Source organism: Pinus tabuliformis, chromosome J (genome assembly GCF_031772625.1).
Source record: "Pinus tabuliformis cultivar Carrire ecotype Pingquan chromosome J, CPIR1, whole genome shotgun sequence".
Lineage (NCBI taxonomy): Eukaryota > Viridiplantae > Streptophyta > Pinopsida > Pinales > Pinaceae > Pinus > Pinus tabuliformis.
The window spans coordinates 69,446,130-69,463,800 of record NC_142295.1 but is presented as its reverse complement, the minus strand read 5'-3'; the positions used below and the strand labels follow the sequence as shown (position 1 = coordinate 69,463,800).

Genomic DNA, 17,671 nt, shown 5'->3' with positions numbered 1-17,671 from the left:
CACATCGAATGTCACTTGAATATCCTAAAATGCAAACTAGCACGAGGAAATGAAATCTTTCTCATTCAATGAAAATCTATCTAAGGAAGCAAAGGGACAAAGAGTATGCAACAAACAATGTGAAAAGTACAATTCCCTTTTAATGCCACTGTTCCAATGTTTATGCACACACAAAACCCTAAATGCCAATGTAAAGATTTTTCTTTTCAAGTCATTTAATTTTCGAAAATGAAGAAAACTAAGATGCAAAGTTTAATCATTGATCCAAACAAGCTTTTCAAAACAATGACTAGCACACCAATTCATCTAAGCACTCAATGATCATTCAAAATCAATTTGAAAATGACATAATGATAAGAACAAAGGAGAATCTAAACAAATCCTTAGCAAAGGCACTAAAAAACAAAATAAAACCAAATGGAGTCTTCAGAGAGACCATAGGACACTTAAAGACTTGAGGAATAGCAACTGGAAGAAGATTAATCAGAGAGAAAATCAAGAAAAAGAAAAATTGTGCATGAAAAGGAGCCAACATAGGTGCAAAGGAGGCACCAGTGCTATGCAACGCAAGCTCAGCTGGGGTGCAACGCTCTATCTAAAGACCAGAGTGTGTGTTGGTAAAGGGATGTAAATTTTCGACACAAGGATTACAATTGAAACTCAATGAAAGGTCTTCCTAGGTCTGTTCTTGACTGAATATGATAGTAAAGGTATAAATAAGAGGCAAGACAAGCACAGTGGACAAATAAACCACAAAGGGAATACACCACTCCCTAGTTCGGTCTCTAATTTGTTATACAAAATCTACGACTGCAAACAAAAGTATCTTCCCTAGGCCTGGTGGACTGACCTAGAACAACAGAAAGACAAAGGGACTAATGTTTTCATTAAAGCAAATAGATAACGGGATGAAGCATACCTAGAATCTGTCGTATGCTTTGCTCCTTCTTTGGCTTGTATGCTCCAATCCTAGCTCTGATTGCTATAATTAGAACCTTCACAATCAGACAACATGAGCCAACGATCTACGGGATCTATGTAGCATCATCTAATCACTTTATTCAATAGATCAACATGGAATTGAAATAAATGAAATCATAACATCATATATAAGAAAACAAAGAACTCTTTTCATTAATGGAAATGGAGCGAGTTACAACGAAAAATAGGTGTTGATCTTGTAGAAGAGATCCTCCAATTAGACTTGTCCTTTCCTTACCACAAAGTGAATCTCTAATCACCCTAATGCATGGAATGATATCTCTCACAATAGTAGCATAAAGGTAGAATCACAATCCAAAAGCCAACCCCTTACCTATGGATGGCAATAAATATATAGGTGAAGGAGGTAGTTCATGAATTATTATCCTTTTACCAATCTAGGCTCAAGATCGTCTCTTGATGGGAGGATGAGATCAAGGGATAAGGGGTGAAAAATCCAAGGTAGGATAAGATAGGATTCAAGACTTTTATCTGAGGTAAATAGTTACAACATATCATGGAAGCTTCTAGAAGAGGAACCTTCATGATTCTTGTTTGTTTTCTCTAATTTCTAGGATTGACACATTGCCAACACTAAGCAACCTGTTGGTGATCAATGCATGTGTAGAGTAGTGTAACCTAGTAGTCAATGCTGGCTAATGAGGGGTCAAGGTGCATTGATCCTAAAAATGACTGAAATAAAGCAATTTCAAGCAGAAAATCAGGGATTAGAAAGAGTCATGCTTATGGCTTTGTGTAGGGAGGATGGAAAAGTGTTCAAAGTATGTGAATGATCCTATTTGAAGGCATATTGTCCAGATGTGACAAAATGGCCTATAATAACATGGCAATGTTATGGTAGAAGGTATGTCAAATTGTTGTTTGGACTTTGATTTATGGGAAGAAGAATTGTGTGAGATTCAACTTTGTTTCTAAAAGATCAAAGGAAATACTACAACTAGTGCATAGTGATTTGTTTGGACCTGCGTCATCACTAGGCAAATATGTGTATCATGTCTTATTCCATGAGGTATGGACTGGTAAGAATCCTTCTCTTGAATATGTTTGGGTCTTTGGTTGTGATGCTTATGTACATGTTCCAAAGGAGAATAGGAGTAAGTTGGATAAGAAAACTGAAAAGCATATTTTTATTAGATACAAAGATGGTCTAAAAGGTTATAATATTTGGAACCCAAAAACATATAAGGTTGTGTGTAGTCAAGGTGTGGTATTTAGGGAAGTAAAATATGTTATCAAACAATAAGTCTCATCAAAGGGAGAAAGAATTAAAAAAATATAGAGTCTAAAATTAAGGATGATGAATCAAACTCTATAGAATAATGAGAATCGAGAGAAGAAGAACCACATACTCCAGTATTGAGGAGATCAGTTTAACAAAGAAGGCATCTAAAAAGGTATAGTCCATCTATTTTCTCTTCAAAATTTTCTTTGTTTACTATTGACGATGATCCTAGAATTTTTAGGGAGGTAATGGATTCAAAGAATGGAAAACTTTGGAAAAAGGCCATGGTTGAATAAATGACAACCTTAGATAATAATGAGGCTTGGTATCTAGAGGAGTTTATGTCTAGAATAAATCCCATTTGTAGCAAGAAGTTAAATGCAAAAGGCATATTGGAGAAATACAAAGTTTGGTTAGTAGCAAAGTGTTAATCCGAGGTAGAGGGAATTGACTTTGGTGATATTTTTTCTCATGTTGTTAAGGTAAATTCTATTAGATTTCCTTTATCTGTTGTTTCTACTTTTGATTTTGAAGTAGAATAAATGGATGTGAAGACAATATTACTATATGGGGATGTAGAAGAATAAAGCTACATGAAGCAACCAAAAGGTTTGTTGTAAAAAGAAAGAAAGTGTTGGTGTGTAGGTTGAAAAGGTCCATGTGTGGGAAAAGCAGATCATTACGTATATTTTAAATTAGTTGTTGATTATCTTATTTATTTAGTTTTGTATGTGGATTATATGTTGCTAATTGGAAATAACATGGAGATTATCCAAGATGTGAAAATTCATTTGTCCTCTAAATTTGACATGAAAGATCTTGGGGCTACAACTTTCATTTTGGACATGGAAATTAAAAGAGGTCGGGAAAAGAAGAAATTGTGGTTAAATCAAAGTAAGTATGTAGAGACAATATTTTAAAGGTTTAATATGTAAGAAAGTAAACCAGTAAATATCCTTATTCCTGTAGGTGTAACTTTTGTTATATTTCTTGAACCTAGGTCAAATTTTATGCCCAATAAAAGTATACTCATAATATAACTAAATATTAACTTTCAAATCTGAATTTTATGACACCAAATATGTTGGGTTCCTAACTCAACATTCATAGTAGGAATAAATTAACCAAAAAACCATGCACATAAAAATATTTTGACACAAATTTACCCTCGAGAACTCGATTTGGGGAAAACCAACAAAGGTTGGAATTTTATTCTACTTGGAAATTTTGTTTCCAACAAGTGTACACTTATGAAAATTATAGTAGCAAAAATACTCAGCAATTTCCATATAATGACCTAACTTGTGCGGCTTATTCAACCCATAAAATAATTTTGTATGACTTCAACAAATATGACATGTATGGCCCAGTTATTTCAGCCTATATGGTCATGATAATTTCAACCTATTCAACCCTAAGAATTTTGGCATGTACAGTCCAAACAAACTCAGATTGGTTGTTGTCCAAACTCGGCATGTTTGTTTCCCCTGAAACTTGACCTGTTCACTGTCTTCTCTTGTTGTCAATTTGACCTCTTGTTTCTCAACTGAAAACCCAGTCACTTGTGCCAAATTGATCTACCTCTCCAACAACCTATTTCCCTCTTTATAATTTTTGACCTAATCTCCAAAGTGATGGAGGGTTGAGATTGCATCTCCACACTTGAGATCTATGGTCACAATATAATCTTTTGTTAACCTTTTTAACTTTATAAAAGTTGGCCAATAAAGTAAAAAATTTAATTAGTGACTTTATGCCTAAGGTCCAAACTTAGGAAATAATTAAATAATTTTGTTGTGAGAGAATTTTGGTGATTCACTGCATGTCATGGCACTTGACCAATGTAGAATCACTTACCTGTTGAAAATGTAACTAGTATTGATCTTCATAATTGTTGTTTGGATCATGCCATGATGTAATTATTTTGTATTTATAAAGAAAAGAAAAGAAAATCATTGTAAAGATCAAAGGAAAAATTATTTAATAGGCATGGGGTTCATGACCATTTGATTATGTCGATAGGTCAAAGCACTCATTGAGTGCTTCTAGTGTTGGGTCATGAGTCATTTTACTTGTCATCATGTTCTAGACCCTTATTGGGCCTTTTATCAAAGAAGAAAAATTACTTTTATGCAAAATAGTTATGTATCTGCCCTCCCCCAAGTTGGCCTACCCTTCCATCTAGTCAGCCTCATTAAAGGGATTTGACCTCACATAAGAGACTATATATATATATATATATATATATAGATAGATAGACAGTGCGTTCAACCATGTGGGACATCCAAGCAAGTGATTTGATTTGATGTTCTAATGAAGAAAAACAAGTGTGGAGTTAAAGAAAAAGAAGAAAATCCCTCGCGAAGAAGGCATGATCATTTGACACGCAAGAAGAATCAAAATTCTATTTTTTTTTGCTACACGTGCGAGATTCTGGGAAAGCTAGGGTAACTACAAGTCAGAACTGTTGCAGGCGGAATCTCATAAGTTGCAGAAAGGGACGAGACCCTTGTTGAATTGTTTTGGAAGGATTGACTTGCATTAACTTTTGGAGAACTTGACTAGAGTTTGACTATTCTTATTGGGAGGCTGAATTGGTGGATTGGAGGAAGACATTTTGTTGTCTAAGTGTCTTGGTTGTCTCATTTGATTTGATTCCTGAAGAAGAGAATTTTTTTTTTTTGGGTTTTCCCATAGGAGAGGGGTTTTTCCCTAGCTAAGAGCCTACATCTTGTGTCCTTGTGTTTTTTATCTTCATGTATTTATGTTTTGGTAATTGCTTGATGATAAGAAGATAAAAGAAGACATAAATAAGTTAAATAATACCTGAAGAAGATAAAAATACATCAAAATTAGTTATCAAGATAAGAAAATATTTTTTCCTTTCTAATTTTCTAACATTACCAAGCTACAGTTTCAAAACTCCCTCTTAGAGAGGAAGGTATTTTGTGCCATCCCTGACTTATCTTTGAAGAACACAAATTTGTCCTTCATCAAAGCCTTGGTAAAGATGTATGCTATATGTTCATCCGTATGTACATATTGCAGCTTTACGGTCCTCTTCTACACACAACTTTGAATAAAGTTGAACTTGATATGATTGTGTTTCGACTTATCATAAAACACTTGATTTTTTGAGAGCTTGATACAATTCTAATTATTACAATGTATGATAGTCAACTCCATCTCCCATCTCCCGATCAAGTAGTCCCACAAGACGATTTTGAGTCCAAATTGCCTCACAAGCTGCCAAGCTAGCAACCATGTACTCAACCTCAATAGAATTTAGAGCAATTGAATTATGCTTCGTGCTGAACCAAGAAACTGCCACTGATCCCAAGTTGAAACAACACCCAAAAGTTCTTTTTCTGTTAGTCGTATTTCCTATGCAATGAAAATTGGTGTACCCCTCCAACTTCACTCTATCCATATGAGTATAACTCATCCCGTGCTCAACTATGCCTCGAAGCTATCTCAACACATGATTTACAACCACCCAATGAACATGTTTCGGCTCTACCATGAACTGATTGAGTGTATTAAATATAAAACAAATATTTGGTCTAGTTTTGAAGAGATATTTAATAGAGCCAATCAATTATCTATATAATGTAGGGTGTACTTCTTTTGATATGGAAGCATCAATCTTCTTCCATTTGATCACTAGTGGTGTAAACATGGGTCCATAGTCCTACATCCTAAATCACTTCAGGTCTCAACTGTGTACTTCCCCTATCCTAGAAAGATGTCTCCATCTCTCTGACACACCTCCAAACCAAGAAAATAGTGCATCAACCCAAAATATTTCATTTAGAACTATGCTTCTAGGTCCCTCTTTGAATTCTACCATAGGCTTCTCACAACCTATGAGATATAGGTCATTCCCATAAAGTACCAAAATGAGAAGCTCTCCATTGACCCAAATGTAGTATAGGTTTGGGTTTGCTTCACTCTTAGTGAAGCTTGTGCCCTACAAGTAACTGTCAATATTGACATACCACGACTTAGGAGCCTGCTTGAGTCCATATAGTGCACACATAAGAATACCTCCCATGCCTCTTAAAGCCCTGTGGCTTCTCAATGCAAATATTTTCCTCAACCACACCATTGAGGAAGGATATCATCAAATCCATCTAGTAAATCCTCCAACTCATATGTGTTTCAAAATAAATATCTTCCGTGATGGATGATTATTTAGTTTATAGGGCAATGGTCTCATTGTAGTAAATCCCATCCTTTTGAGAAAACCTCTTAGCCATAATTTGTGCTTTGAACTTATCCACACTATCATTAGCAATGTGCTTAATCTTGTAAACCCATCCAGAGCCAACCACAAATTTTCCCTCTAGCTATGGTGCAACCTCCCAGACATTGTTCTTCATGATTTAAGAGTAATCTTCCACTGTAGCACCTATCCACACTTGATGCTCAGATTCTTCCTGAAAGTTAGTCTTGGTCACTCATAACTATGATATAGTTGAAACAACGCTATGGTGCCCTACTTTTTCTGGCTAAATATCTTGGAGTACCCACATACTCGTGAGCGTCTATTAGTGTTTTATTTTCCTACTCAACCCTCTTCCTCCCTGTACTAATATTTTGATCCTAAGTGTGAGGAGCTCTCTTCCCATTGTCTTGTTCCTCCTACTTGGCCTACTCATTCTACTCACCACCATTTTTGTCACAATATCCCGAGGTGTCTGCATTGCTTATATCTTCTGTGTCTCTTGTTCTTGAACCTCCATAATAGAAGGATCTATGTTGCAAGGCCTCTTAAGAGTCCTTTGCTCCTAAAATATCACATCCTTGCATATCAATATTTTCTTTAATGCATAAATGTAAATTTTTTAGGCTATTGAGATCTCGTTGTACCCCACAAAAACCCCCTTCTTTGTAGTAGGTTATAAATTATTGTTTTATGTAACATGGCATTATATCAAACACCAAAAGATGTGGATGTGTGCCAAATCAGGTTTTTTTGATGCGAAAGCTTCCTTGGGTGTCAATCTACCCAACACCTTATGTCGAGTTCTATTTCGCAAACAAACAAAAATGTTGCAAGCATTCACCCATAAAAACATAGGCAACTCTTGGTCGTGGGGCATAACATTGGTCGCTCCAATAGTGGCCCTATTCTTTTGTTATACGACCCAATGATGTTGAGGGTTGTAATAAATTTTAAACTCTTTTCTAATACCCTTATTTTCACAAAAGTACTTGAAGACATTCAAGGTGTACTCGCCTCCATTTTCGGCCCTGAGTGTCTTGATCTTTCTCCCAATTTGGTTTTCTATGAGGGCTTTGAACTGCTTAAACTAATAAAAAATCTCATCCTTATTCTTCATGAAGTATATCTAAATCTTCATGGATAAGTCATCTAGGAAGGTTACATAATAATGGTATGCACTTAAGGACATTATTGACATGGGCCCCCACACACATGAATGAATTATGTCTAAGATGACCTTGGCCCTAACATCACAACTGAGAAAGGTGGTCTTGACATCCTTTTCGAGTGTGTAACCATTTCACACATCATGTTGCTTGAACCTAAAATTAGGCAATGTTATCACAATGTCCTTGAGCACATTAAGTGTTCCATGGTGCAGGTGGGCCATCCTCTTATGCCATAACTCCCACAATTCTCGTCTTCAACTCGCTAATGCCCATGATGTCTCAAATTGAAGTATGTATAAATTACCCTTTCTAAATACTATCATCTTGGTTGTCCTGGAATATTTAGGCTAACTATACACCATGCCATCCTAAAAGGTTACAATGTAACCCTTGTCTTCTAGGGTTGTGTTGTAGCCGCTACAACACCACCCAAAATTCTTGGGCATATCCAAAATTTTGGGCCCCCCTCTGCTCACCCTAGGCTATTAGGGTTTTGATGTGGTGTCCAACTAGTTACTCTCCTCACAACCCTTCCTATCAAACTATGTTGATGTGCCCACTCATGCTTTACACATTGTATCCACCCATCATGTTTTATCACAGATATGTGACTTTGTGACTGCATTAGGGTTTTGGGGCATTTTTCGTTTTAGTGATGCATTAGAAACCTTATGCACCCACACGCCTTTATCCCTCTACCATGCACGTCGTAATGAGGTAGGATCATCTTGTATTGTTGGCTATGGTGTTACCCCATTATATCAGAGTTTACAAAGCCATTCTCTTCCTGACGCATCCTTGAAACCCTAAGTGGTCAGAATGAGAATCACCTTCATGTTTTAACCTCACCCATATGCTCCCATGTGTGCACTCTCATTAGCATCACGTTGCAGTTGCACTGCATCACTACAAGAATCCCTTAACATATCAACACCACCATGACCATTAGGTTAATGCATGGGTTCAGAACCAAACAAGCTTAACTAAATGAACACAAAGCTGGAACCTGACATATTTGAATTTCGAAAGGAACATTGAGCACTTATGTATGCATTCACACACCGTAGACTTTGGGTTTTTTTGAGTGATAAACATTATTATTATGTATAAATCAATTAAATGACATGTGTTATTTCTGCGTTATTCAGATAAAGTGAAGCAACACCTTTTATTTTGTATCAAGGCATAACAAGAGAGTCATATTTCCTATACGCACAAAGGTTGGATCTTAATGCTATATATAGGAAGCAATTTATTATAGTCAACGCTAGTTTCAACCATTACAATCATATGGTGGAGAAAATACCTCTCATGGAATTATGAAAATCCAACTAAAAGATGTGTAGACATCAATGTTGGTGAATGTTTTGAAAAAGGCGTTACATCGGAAGGGCATGTATCTAATATGTTAGCGATCGAGATGTGATTTAACACGACTATTCATTGGAAGTGAAGGGACGCTAGGTATAATAACACAAGTAACATTGCATTTACATAAGATTCCATAATCAATTGTGGTCGCAATGTGCAATTTTCCTACAATTAAAGATGCAGTTGATATGGCTATTGCTACCATGCATGGAAAAGCTTATGCCTGTGAGCAAACACTACGTGTACAAAACATTTCCAAAGAGCATCATGGGTTTGACTCTGTATTTGTTGAAACCCTCAAGGAGAAAGAGAAGTTATGGAAGATGAGAAATGAGGAACTTTCAGTCAACTCGACATTGGATCTTGAATGCAAAGCAATGACAACAGACGTTTGTGTCCCATTATCTCATCTTTCAGAAGTTATTGCCAGAAGTAAAGAAGAAATTGACTCTTCACCTGTAACATGTCTAGTTATAGCCCATTTTGGTGACGATAATTTCCATACTGTAAAATTATTTAATCCCGAGAAATAAGAACATAGACAAGAAGCGAAACGATTGAATGAATTTATGGTTGATTCCACATTATTGATGGAAGGTACCTGCACTGGCGAGCATGGTGTAGGAACCGGTAAAATGAAGTATATTGAAAAGGAATTGGGTAGTGAGGCACTAAGAACAATGACGATGATAAAGCATGCAATGGATCCCAATAACATTATGAACCCTGGAAAGCTTATCCATCCTCGCGTTTGTTTCTAAAAGAATGTATACATCGAAATCAAATTAAGGATAATAGAGAAGTGTTTCATTTGGTAACATTGCTCATGGATTAGATCCAAAGAACATCTTGATATGAGTATATGATAGTTCTCACAGACTATATCCAAAGAACGTCTTGATATGAGTATATGATATTGTACAGGCACCAAGCACAAGAATTTTTAGGTTAGAGTTCTGGGGAAGTTTAGTGTGGCTGTGGATGTCAAGGTTGCAAGACGCAATTTCAAGCCTAGCAGTACAACTAAAATATAACTTAGGAAAGATCACGATTATGCGACCTCCTCCTAGTCACTGAGCCGCAAAATTGGAATTTGTCCATCCCTTGCAACCTATCAATGCGACCTAGATCCAATGATTTCACCCCCAGGTCGCAAAGTCGCATTGCAAAGGTTAGGAAAGCAACCGGGAAGTGTGACAATCTAGGTGACGCGACTGTGCGACCTCTGGTAAGTCGCACCTCCATCGAAGTCGCAAAATCGCACTCCAGAAACAACTAGAGGAGAGACCTCCAGTAAATTGTGATTGGGCAACCTCTTCTAAAGGATGGGTGTGACCATAATGCTTATTTATTTTGTTTAAGTTACCAAGCATTTGTTGCTGACCCTGGAATGACTTCAAGCCTTAAAGTTGAGCTCTCCTCACGCCGAGCTCTGCATGTATGAGGCCTTGAAACGTATGCTATCGACCCATGCTAGACCGTTTGAGATATTCACATTCGCCATTGCACAAAGGGACAAATAACCATGGGTGTTTACACTGGCGAAAAGAAGGGTAACCTATTATCATAATTAAGGATCTCATCTCTTTATAGGTACGATAAACTGCGCTAAAGGTTTAATGAGATGCGAGTATGCATTAGAGTTTCCAATTCAATGCCAACCTGATTACTCTCAAATTGGGGATATGGTTGGAATTCAGAAGCGTTTAGTCACTATTAAATTCCTCGCCTCCACCAATGACAATAGCTGAAATGGAATATTGCGATGCAGGTTTACCTTGCAATGAATACATAATTCTACATGTTCCTAAGCCACCAAATCGTTTATGCTAATCAAGCTCACACTTTGACCATGTGCCACAAACTTGGAGGTTTTTTTGGAGGATAACTCCTCATTGTCGATGTCTGGCTCAAAGGCATTGCATTCAAATATGTCACAAGTCGCAATTCCCTTGGTGAGCTCATAAGTCGCAAAGTCGCAACCTCTTCCACTAGTCAATAAGTCACAACAAGGGGATTCAGCTGTGCACCCAAAGGATACTACCTTCATGCAGTGATACAATGTTACCTCTCCAGAGATCGCTAAGTCGTAGGGATTCTCTTGTAAAATTCTATAGCCAATGTGACCTTTGAAGAGATGTGACTATGCAACCTCTACCCAGGCCATTGAGTCGAATAGTCACAACAAAAATCCATTGGATATCCATTAAAATGCGACCACGCGACCCTCATAGCATTGAAATGCAACCTTACTGCTTGGCAATGAAATGTACTGTGAGTCACAGTTCACATACCCAACCTCCAACAACCAATTTTCATATGCGACTTACACTCATAGACAATTGTGCAACTTGAGGAAGGACTTGTGGAGCCATAAATCACACTTCAATATTCCAGAAAATGCGATCACGCTTGAAGGCCAGCAGATTCTTGCACATTGTAAGGAATAAGGTGTGGGGTTCATTAGAGACTCCATTTTCTCGCAACAATGTGCAGTCGCTTGTTTTCCTTATCTCTCAGGTAGAAGGACCTATGGATACGTACCATGATCAGGCGCTAGTTTTCCCCTTCTTACGATTTTACTGTTGTAATTTTATGGTCTCCATACCTCATAAAGAAATCAGAAGATGAGACAATGGTTGTTGAAGGATCAAATCAAACTGTACGGTGATACCATTGATGAAAGCTGGAAGAATCGGTTGCATGAATTCGATTTTATAGTTTTATCTAGAGGTGAATGGTTCGAAAAGAACGACGTTATGGGTTGCCACTATTGTACAAAAATGAATTTTACATGCCCGTGAACACCTTTGTTTATAGAAAAACCCTTAGATTGGCATTCAAGTTCATTACTACCTATCCAAACTATAATGGTTTAACATTCTTTAGAACTTTTACATTCAATCACTTTGAAAACGAGGAATGGTTCAACGACGGTACTTGTAACTGTACTCTTCCACAAGAATCAGTTCAACATGCCATTGTTAGATGCATAAATGCATAAAGTTGAGTGGAGGAATTTCATAAAGCAGTCAAACAAGGCTTTGCAAAGGGATTGAAATTGAAGCTTTTTTATACTTCCCATGGAACATTCAGGTCCATAACCAATTAAAATACACAACAGTGGAGCTACATTCAACACCCATTCCATAGTAGGCCCATGGATAAAACATTGATTGAAGAAGCGCAGGGAGACCCTATAAAATCCACTCTCTCTGACAACACAGTGGCACAACAATTGACCACACAGGGGTCTAAATTAATTATTTATTAATATCATTCTTTCAATTAGTATATTGTATTTCCATCATCATCCTTTGTTTAAAATTATGTTTGACCAATGTTATTTGCCTGCAGGCAGAGGGAGGGAAGCAAGATGTTTGTTTATGCAGAAGGATTTGGGCTTCTCATGGAGCTTGTGTAATTAGGGTTTCCTTTAGCAAGCAAGATGGTCCCTTACAAGCTTCAAGAACCTTTCAATAAACTGAAAGGCACAACACCAAAAGATGGATGAATGCAAGTGAGGCATAATGGTAGGGAAATAGGCTTGTATCAGGACCTAGCAACCACACCATTGCAGCAAATGGACAACAAGTGTTCTAGGGTTTCCAATGAAGCCTCCTCTTCTTATTCGTAATGTAAATATCACTCACCGTAATGTAATCAACTATGCTAAGAATGATTTGAGCATGCAATAGTCATTAGGCCTGAGAGAGAAGTGAGTAAGCTCAAGAGTCATGAGGATAGCTGAAAGGTCACATGAGAAGGTGAAGGGCCATCCTCCACATTTACATAAATGTTCCCTCATGCCTGATAAGGTGAGGGATTTTAGCACTTGAATTGAGGCTAGGACTAGATAGCTTATTTTTTGCTTGAGAGCTAGAGGCACTCAACTCTTGGAAGCTAGTAGAGTGAGTTGCAGTGAGGCTAGGGTTTTGCACTAGGAAATGGTATGAGAAACTCATGTTCCATTGTTGGGCTTTGACAAATTGCAAGAGATGTACTTGTATTTGCAGCAAAAATTATAATATGTTATTCATTTATGGCATTGATTCCCATGCTTGTTCATAGTGGTTGTATTGGTTTTCTGATATTTTGACTACATTTGTATGTGTGCATTCATACATGTAATATGTTATGGACTTGTTCATGGTTGTTGCATTTATTTTTACTTTCGGATCTGTGTTTACTTATTTATTGCCATGTTGGTGATCTATTGAGAACTAATTTGCAATTAACCTCTGGCATGTCCATGGTCATGTATGTCTGATTGGGTTTTGGCTCACTAATCCCTCTCATGGCATACCCCTTCTTATTGCTGTTGAGACCTGTTTATACCTATTTCTGTAGTTTGTCAATATTGGGTTGATTTTGTTTCACCATCGGGGCATTTCATTCTTGCCCCCACTCCGACACCTTCTCATTTGACACATACCAGATGGGGCTGCAAATGGTGTGAGGTCTAATTGGGACTTCACACTGGGGAGATCCCCTTATTGTAGGCAGTACATTCCAGCCTGTCAACAGGTTGCAATAGAAATCAATTTTTTGGTCATTCCCAAAACATACAAGACATCTTCCAATAGCAAGGGTTAGCAAGACTCCCTATGAAACTTAAAAATGCCAATTCTAGTTGCCTTGTAGTTGGCATTGTTCCCAAGTTCTATATAGAAGTACATTTCCTTCTCCTCCAGGATTGTTAAAGACTCCTTAACTCTTGTTATGTGGCAATAAGGCTCATTATCAATGTATCACATGTTGGTGGTTACATGGAGCATCTTACCATGGATGTCTATGATGAGAACTTGTATGGAGAAGCAAGGATTGTTGACTGTTGCAGGACTTGTTGGGGTTGTTTGTGACCTTATGGTAGAAGGTACAAAGGCTCGTGACAAGGGAGGAACATGATGATCGGAGGAATGGGTCATGCTTTAGCCACATGGAGAATTGGCTAAGTGCTCAGCATGACTCATGGACAGATTGGAGGAGGGCACACACTTGAGTACGATGATACTTGGGTGGACTTCTCATGGCCGAGACCGAGAGAGGAAGTCTTGGTGAGACCTTCAGTGGGGGAGCTATGATGGAAGGGACTCGTGATGATGATGATATGGTTGGGTGACCGAGTTCACTAGACCGAAGATTGCAGACTTGGATGGGGATGACCGATTGTTGTGATGGGTCTACTGGGTTGGACTACATGGGCAACTTACTCATGGACATCAGGTTGGAGATATGGAGCATGGCAGTCTTGTGCAGGACATGATGCAGGAGCACTTATAGAGGTGTCACTTATGGGCATCCAATAAGGAGTGCCAAGGCAGGGATGTTGTGCAGGTAGATTTGTTGATGTGACATGGAGACTTATTACTTATGAGCTAATGGAGAGGTTGTGCACTCCTGTACAACAAGGCCATGGACTTGGATGGAATTGTGAGTAGACTATGGAGCATTCCTACTACATGGAGAGCTGAGGCATCTTGTAGAGACCTTTGGGTCGAGACATGTATGCTTGCTAGAGTGTTGGTTGGAGATGATTCATGGAGCTCATGATGACATGAGGTTGTGACTTTTGGGGACTTCATATATGGTGGACTTGGAGGATTTGATGCATTGAGGAGCTGAGGTCAGAGACTTTGATGCAGAATGGGGTGCATACTTTCGAGTACATGTATGGGTGTGGCTTGGAAGAGTGACTAGATGTGGAGGATCGATATGAGACACTTTGGAGTGATGGAGTTACAACAATGATGATGCTTTGGTGGCAACACTTGGGCATGGGTTGAGTCGAGACTTAACCACTTTTGACACATGGGAGCTGATTGATCTATGATCATGGGCAGCACATGGGGGATGTGACAGGATGTTCTGAGAAACAACTAATGACGGCATGACGATGTTCACTTTCATGGTTTGAGCGTGACGGTTGGATTAGCTACCCAACTAGTTCAAAACATGGGGATGCGTAGTGTGCAGAGATGTGTTAACATTGTGTTGGAGTATCATGGCAGCAGTTCACACAATTGCAATACATGATGGGGTCGACACAATATGTTGTAGGAAGCATGTAGCTTGAGCTGGAGGGGCCAACCTTCCACGATGGAAGCAGCATGTGGAGATTGTGACGAGGTGGTTGATGATCATGGATTGAGATGATTTTCCGATGTATGACATACCGATGGAGTATATGCCTTGGTATGGATATCTTGGTGACAGATGGTTGCCGGGATGAGATATTGTCGAGGACGACAATGACTTCAGGTGGGGGAGGATGTAAGGACTTGCGATCCGGGTCACCTTCACCGCACGAAGTGCGTGCAAGGAGCATGTGAAAAATGCGAAGCGAGCGAGCCAAGGATGAGTTTATAAGGTGTTGGGCAAGTTGAGGGGGCAGTCCCATGAGTTGGGCGGGCCGACCCTCCTCCTGGGCGAGACAACACATTGTGAACGAGTCGGTTTGGACGTTGGGCATAGGTCAGCTGGGTGACACAACCCGCCACCTGCCTGTATATATTGGTGGAGCGTTTGTGGAGATGAACCATCATCATTCGATCATTATTCGATTAACACAAGTTCGATCAAAGGAGTTCTGCATTTGTGGATGAGCCCACACGACGGGCAAAACTCGGGTGAGAAACTCGTGCAGAAAAGTCAGGTGAGAAACTCGTGCAGAAAAGTCAGGTGAGAAACTCGTGCAGAGAACTTGGGCGAGGTCATTCAGGCAGAACTCGGGCAAGGTCGTCGGGCAGGAAACTCGGGCGAGATCGTCGGGCAGAAAACTCGGGTGAGGTTGTTCAGGTGAACTGGGTGAGGTCATTCGGGTGAAGTCGTTGGGCGACCCGGGTGAAGTCGTTTGGGCGAGTTCGGGTGAAGTCGTTGGGCAACCCGGGTGAAGTCGTGTGGCGACTCAGGTGAAGTTGTTTGGGTGAACGAGTTCGGGTGAAGGCATGGGCGGACGAACTCGGGTGAGAAACTCGGGCGGGTGACTCGGGTGAGAAAGTCGTGCAAACGGGCGGTTGGGTGAGGGCGTGCAGTAAACGCTGAAACGAAGACACAGGTGAATCGTGCAAACGGGTGACCCGGGTAGGGCGTGTCGTGCATGACGAAACGGTGGAAACGGTGAAGTGTTGGGTTTGTGAATGGAGGTGTGACTCGTGCGGAGGGCGCCCATGTGTAGCGTCTTGGTTACGACGAGGTGCGCCCAAGTTGGGCAAAAGACACGATCGTGCGACGAGGTGAACGAAGGGTTGGTGAGTCGTGCGACGACGATGCGAAAGCGCCGACGAGCTGGGCAATCGAGTTTGCCGAAGTTGGAAATTTAGCTAAGTATAAATTTGGGGTTTCCCAAGATTTAGCTTATACTTTGTAAAAGTGGAAAATTATATATATTGATATCGGGCAGACTCATATTGCAGGGAGTTGCCCCTCCCTTTATACTGTTGTGCATTTCTCTTGTATAATGTTGTTGATGATGAATATGTATGGGTTTTCATCTGTATAAAGGACAAAGATAATACTTAGTAACGAAAAATAAACTAAGTATGAATGTTAGCCATAGTCCATGAACATAAGTATTGGTGAAAAGAAAGTGTTCAGTGGTGCCGCACCTCGCTATAGTGCGGTTGGAAGATTACCGCCAGTGTAGGGGCGTGACAGGTGGTATCAAAGCTGATGATCAGGAAGCTGATCGGGTTAACGATGAAGTGTTGATCCCACTGCACTATTGTGACAAGTGGTATCAGAGCTGGTCCATGTTTTGCAGGAAACCTGGTGAAGTTCAAAGGGGATTTGCGGAAGGAACTGATCCCACTGTCACTTCGTGACAAATGGTATCAAAGCTGATGCAGGTGGAGTGCAAGTGAAGGAAGCTGATCATACCAATAGGTGGAATCAAGAGTTGGTTCAATTTTGTCGAGAACCTGATGAATGATAAATAAGGTTGATGGCAAAAATGGTGGAAGAACCTATGACAAGTGAATCTAGCCATAATGCAGGTGAAGCTTTCTGATACAAGGTATTGGAACTGATGAGCAGATGGAGTTCTAAATGGGCTTCGATGGAGGCCGAGAACATGATGATGCGAGAGGGTTGTTCGAAGATCAAAGAAGAACTTGGAGAGCTCAAGAACCAATAGGGGGATGTTGCAGATGTGACAACGATGGAGGATGATCTTGAGATTGATCAAGTTGGACCAGGATCGTGCAGTTTGCAGACATGGATGGATGAGGATACTCACATGGAGGAGCCTCATGATGATGATGAAGTAAGTATTGATACTTGTGTTTCAGTTGAGCATTTGGTAGATGAATCGTATGCAGGGAAGAGCAAAATCAGTTTGTCGATGCAAGGGAGCATCTTACCATGGATTTCTACGATGAGACCTTGTACGGAGAATCAAGGATTGTTGACTGTTGCAAGACTTGTTGGGGTTGTTTGTGACCTTATGGTAGAAGGTGCAAAGGCTCGTGACAAGGGAGGAACATGATGATCATTGTGGAGGAATGGTTCATGCTTTAGCCACATGGAGAATTGGCTAAGTGCCCGGCATGACTCATGGACAGATTAGAGGAGGGCACACACTTGAGTGGTAATATTTGGGTGGACTTCTCATGGCCGAGAACAAGAGAGGAAGTCTTGGTGAGACCTTCAGTGGGGGAGCTATGATGGAAGGGCGTGATG

The 17,671-nt window shown here is 39.7% G+C and overlaps 2 pseudogenes; both read left to right on the top strand.

Moving 5' to 3' along the window:
* Positions 1 to 1,670: 1,670 nt before the first annotated feature.
* Positions 1,671 to 9,753, top strand: LOC149225558 (D-lactate dehydrogenase [cytochrome], mitochondrial pseudogene; annotated as a pseudogene).
* A 1,639-nt stretch (positions 9,754 to 11,392) lies between these two features.
* Positions 11,393 to 12,416, top strand: LOC149225557 (protein trichome birefringence-like 26; annotated as a pseudogene).
* The last annotated feature ends 5,255 nt before the right edge of the window (positions 12,417 to 17,671 follow it).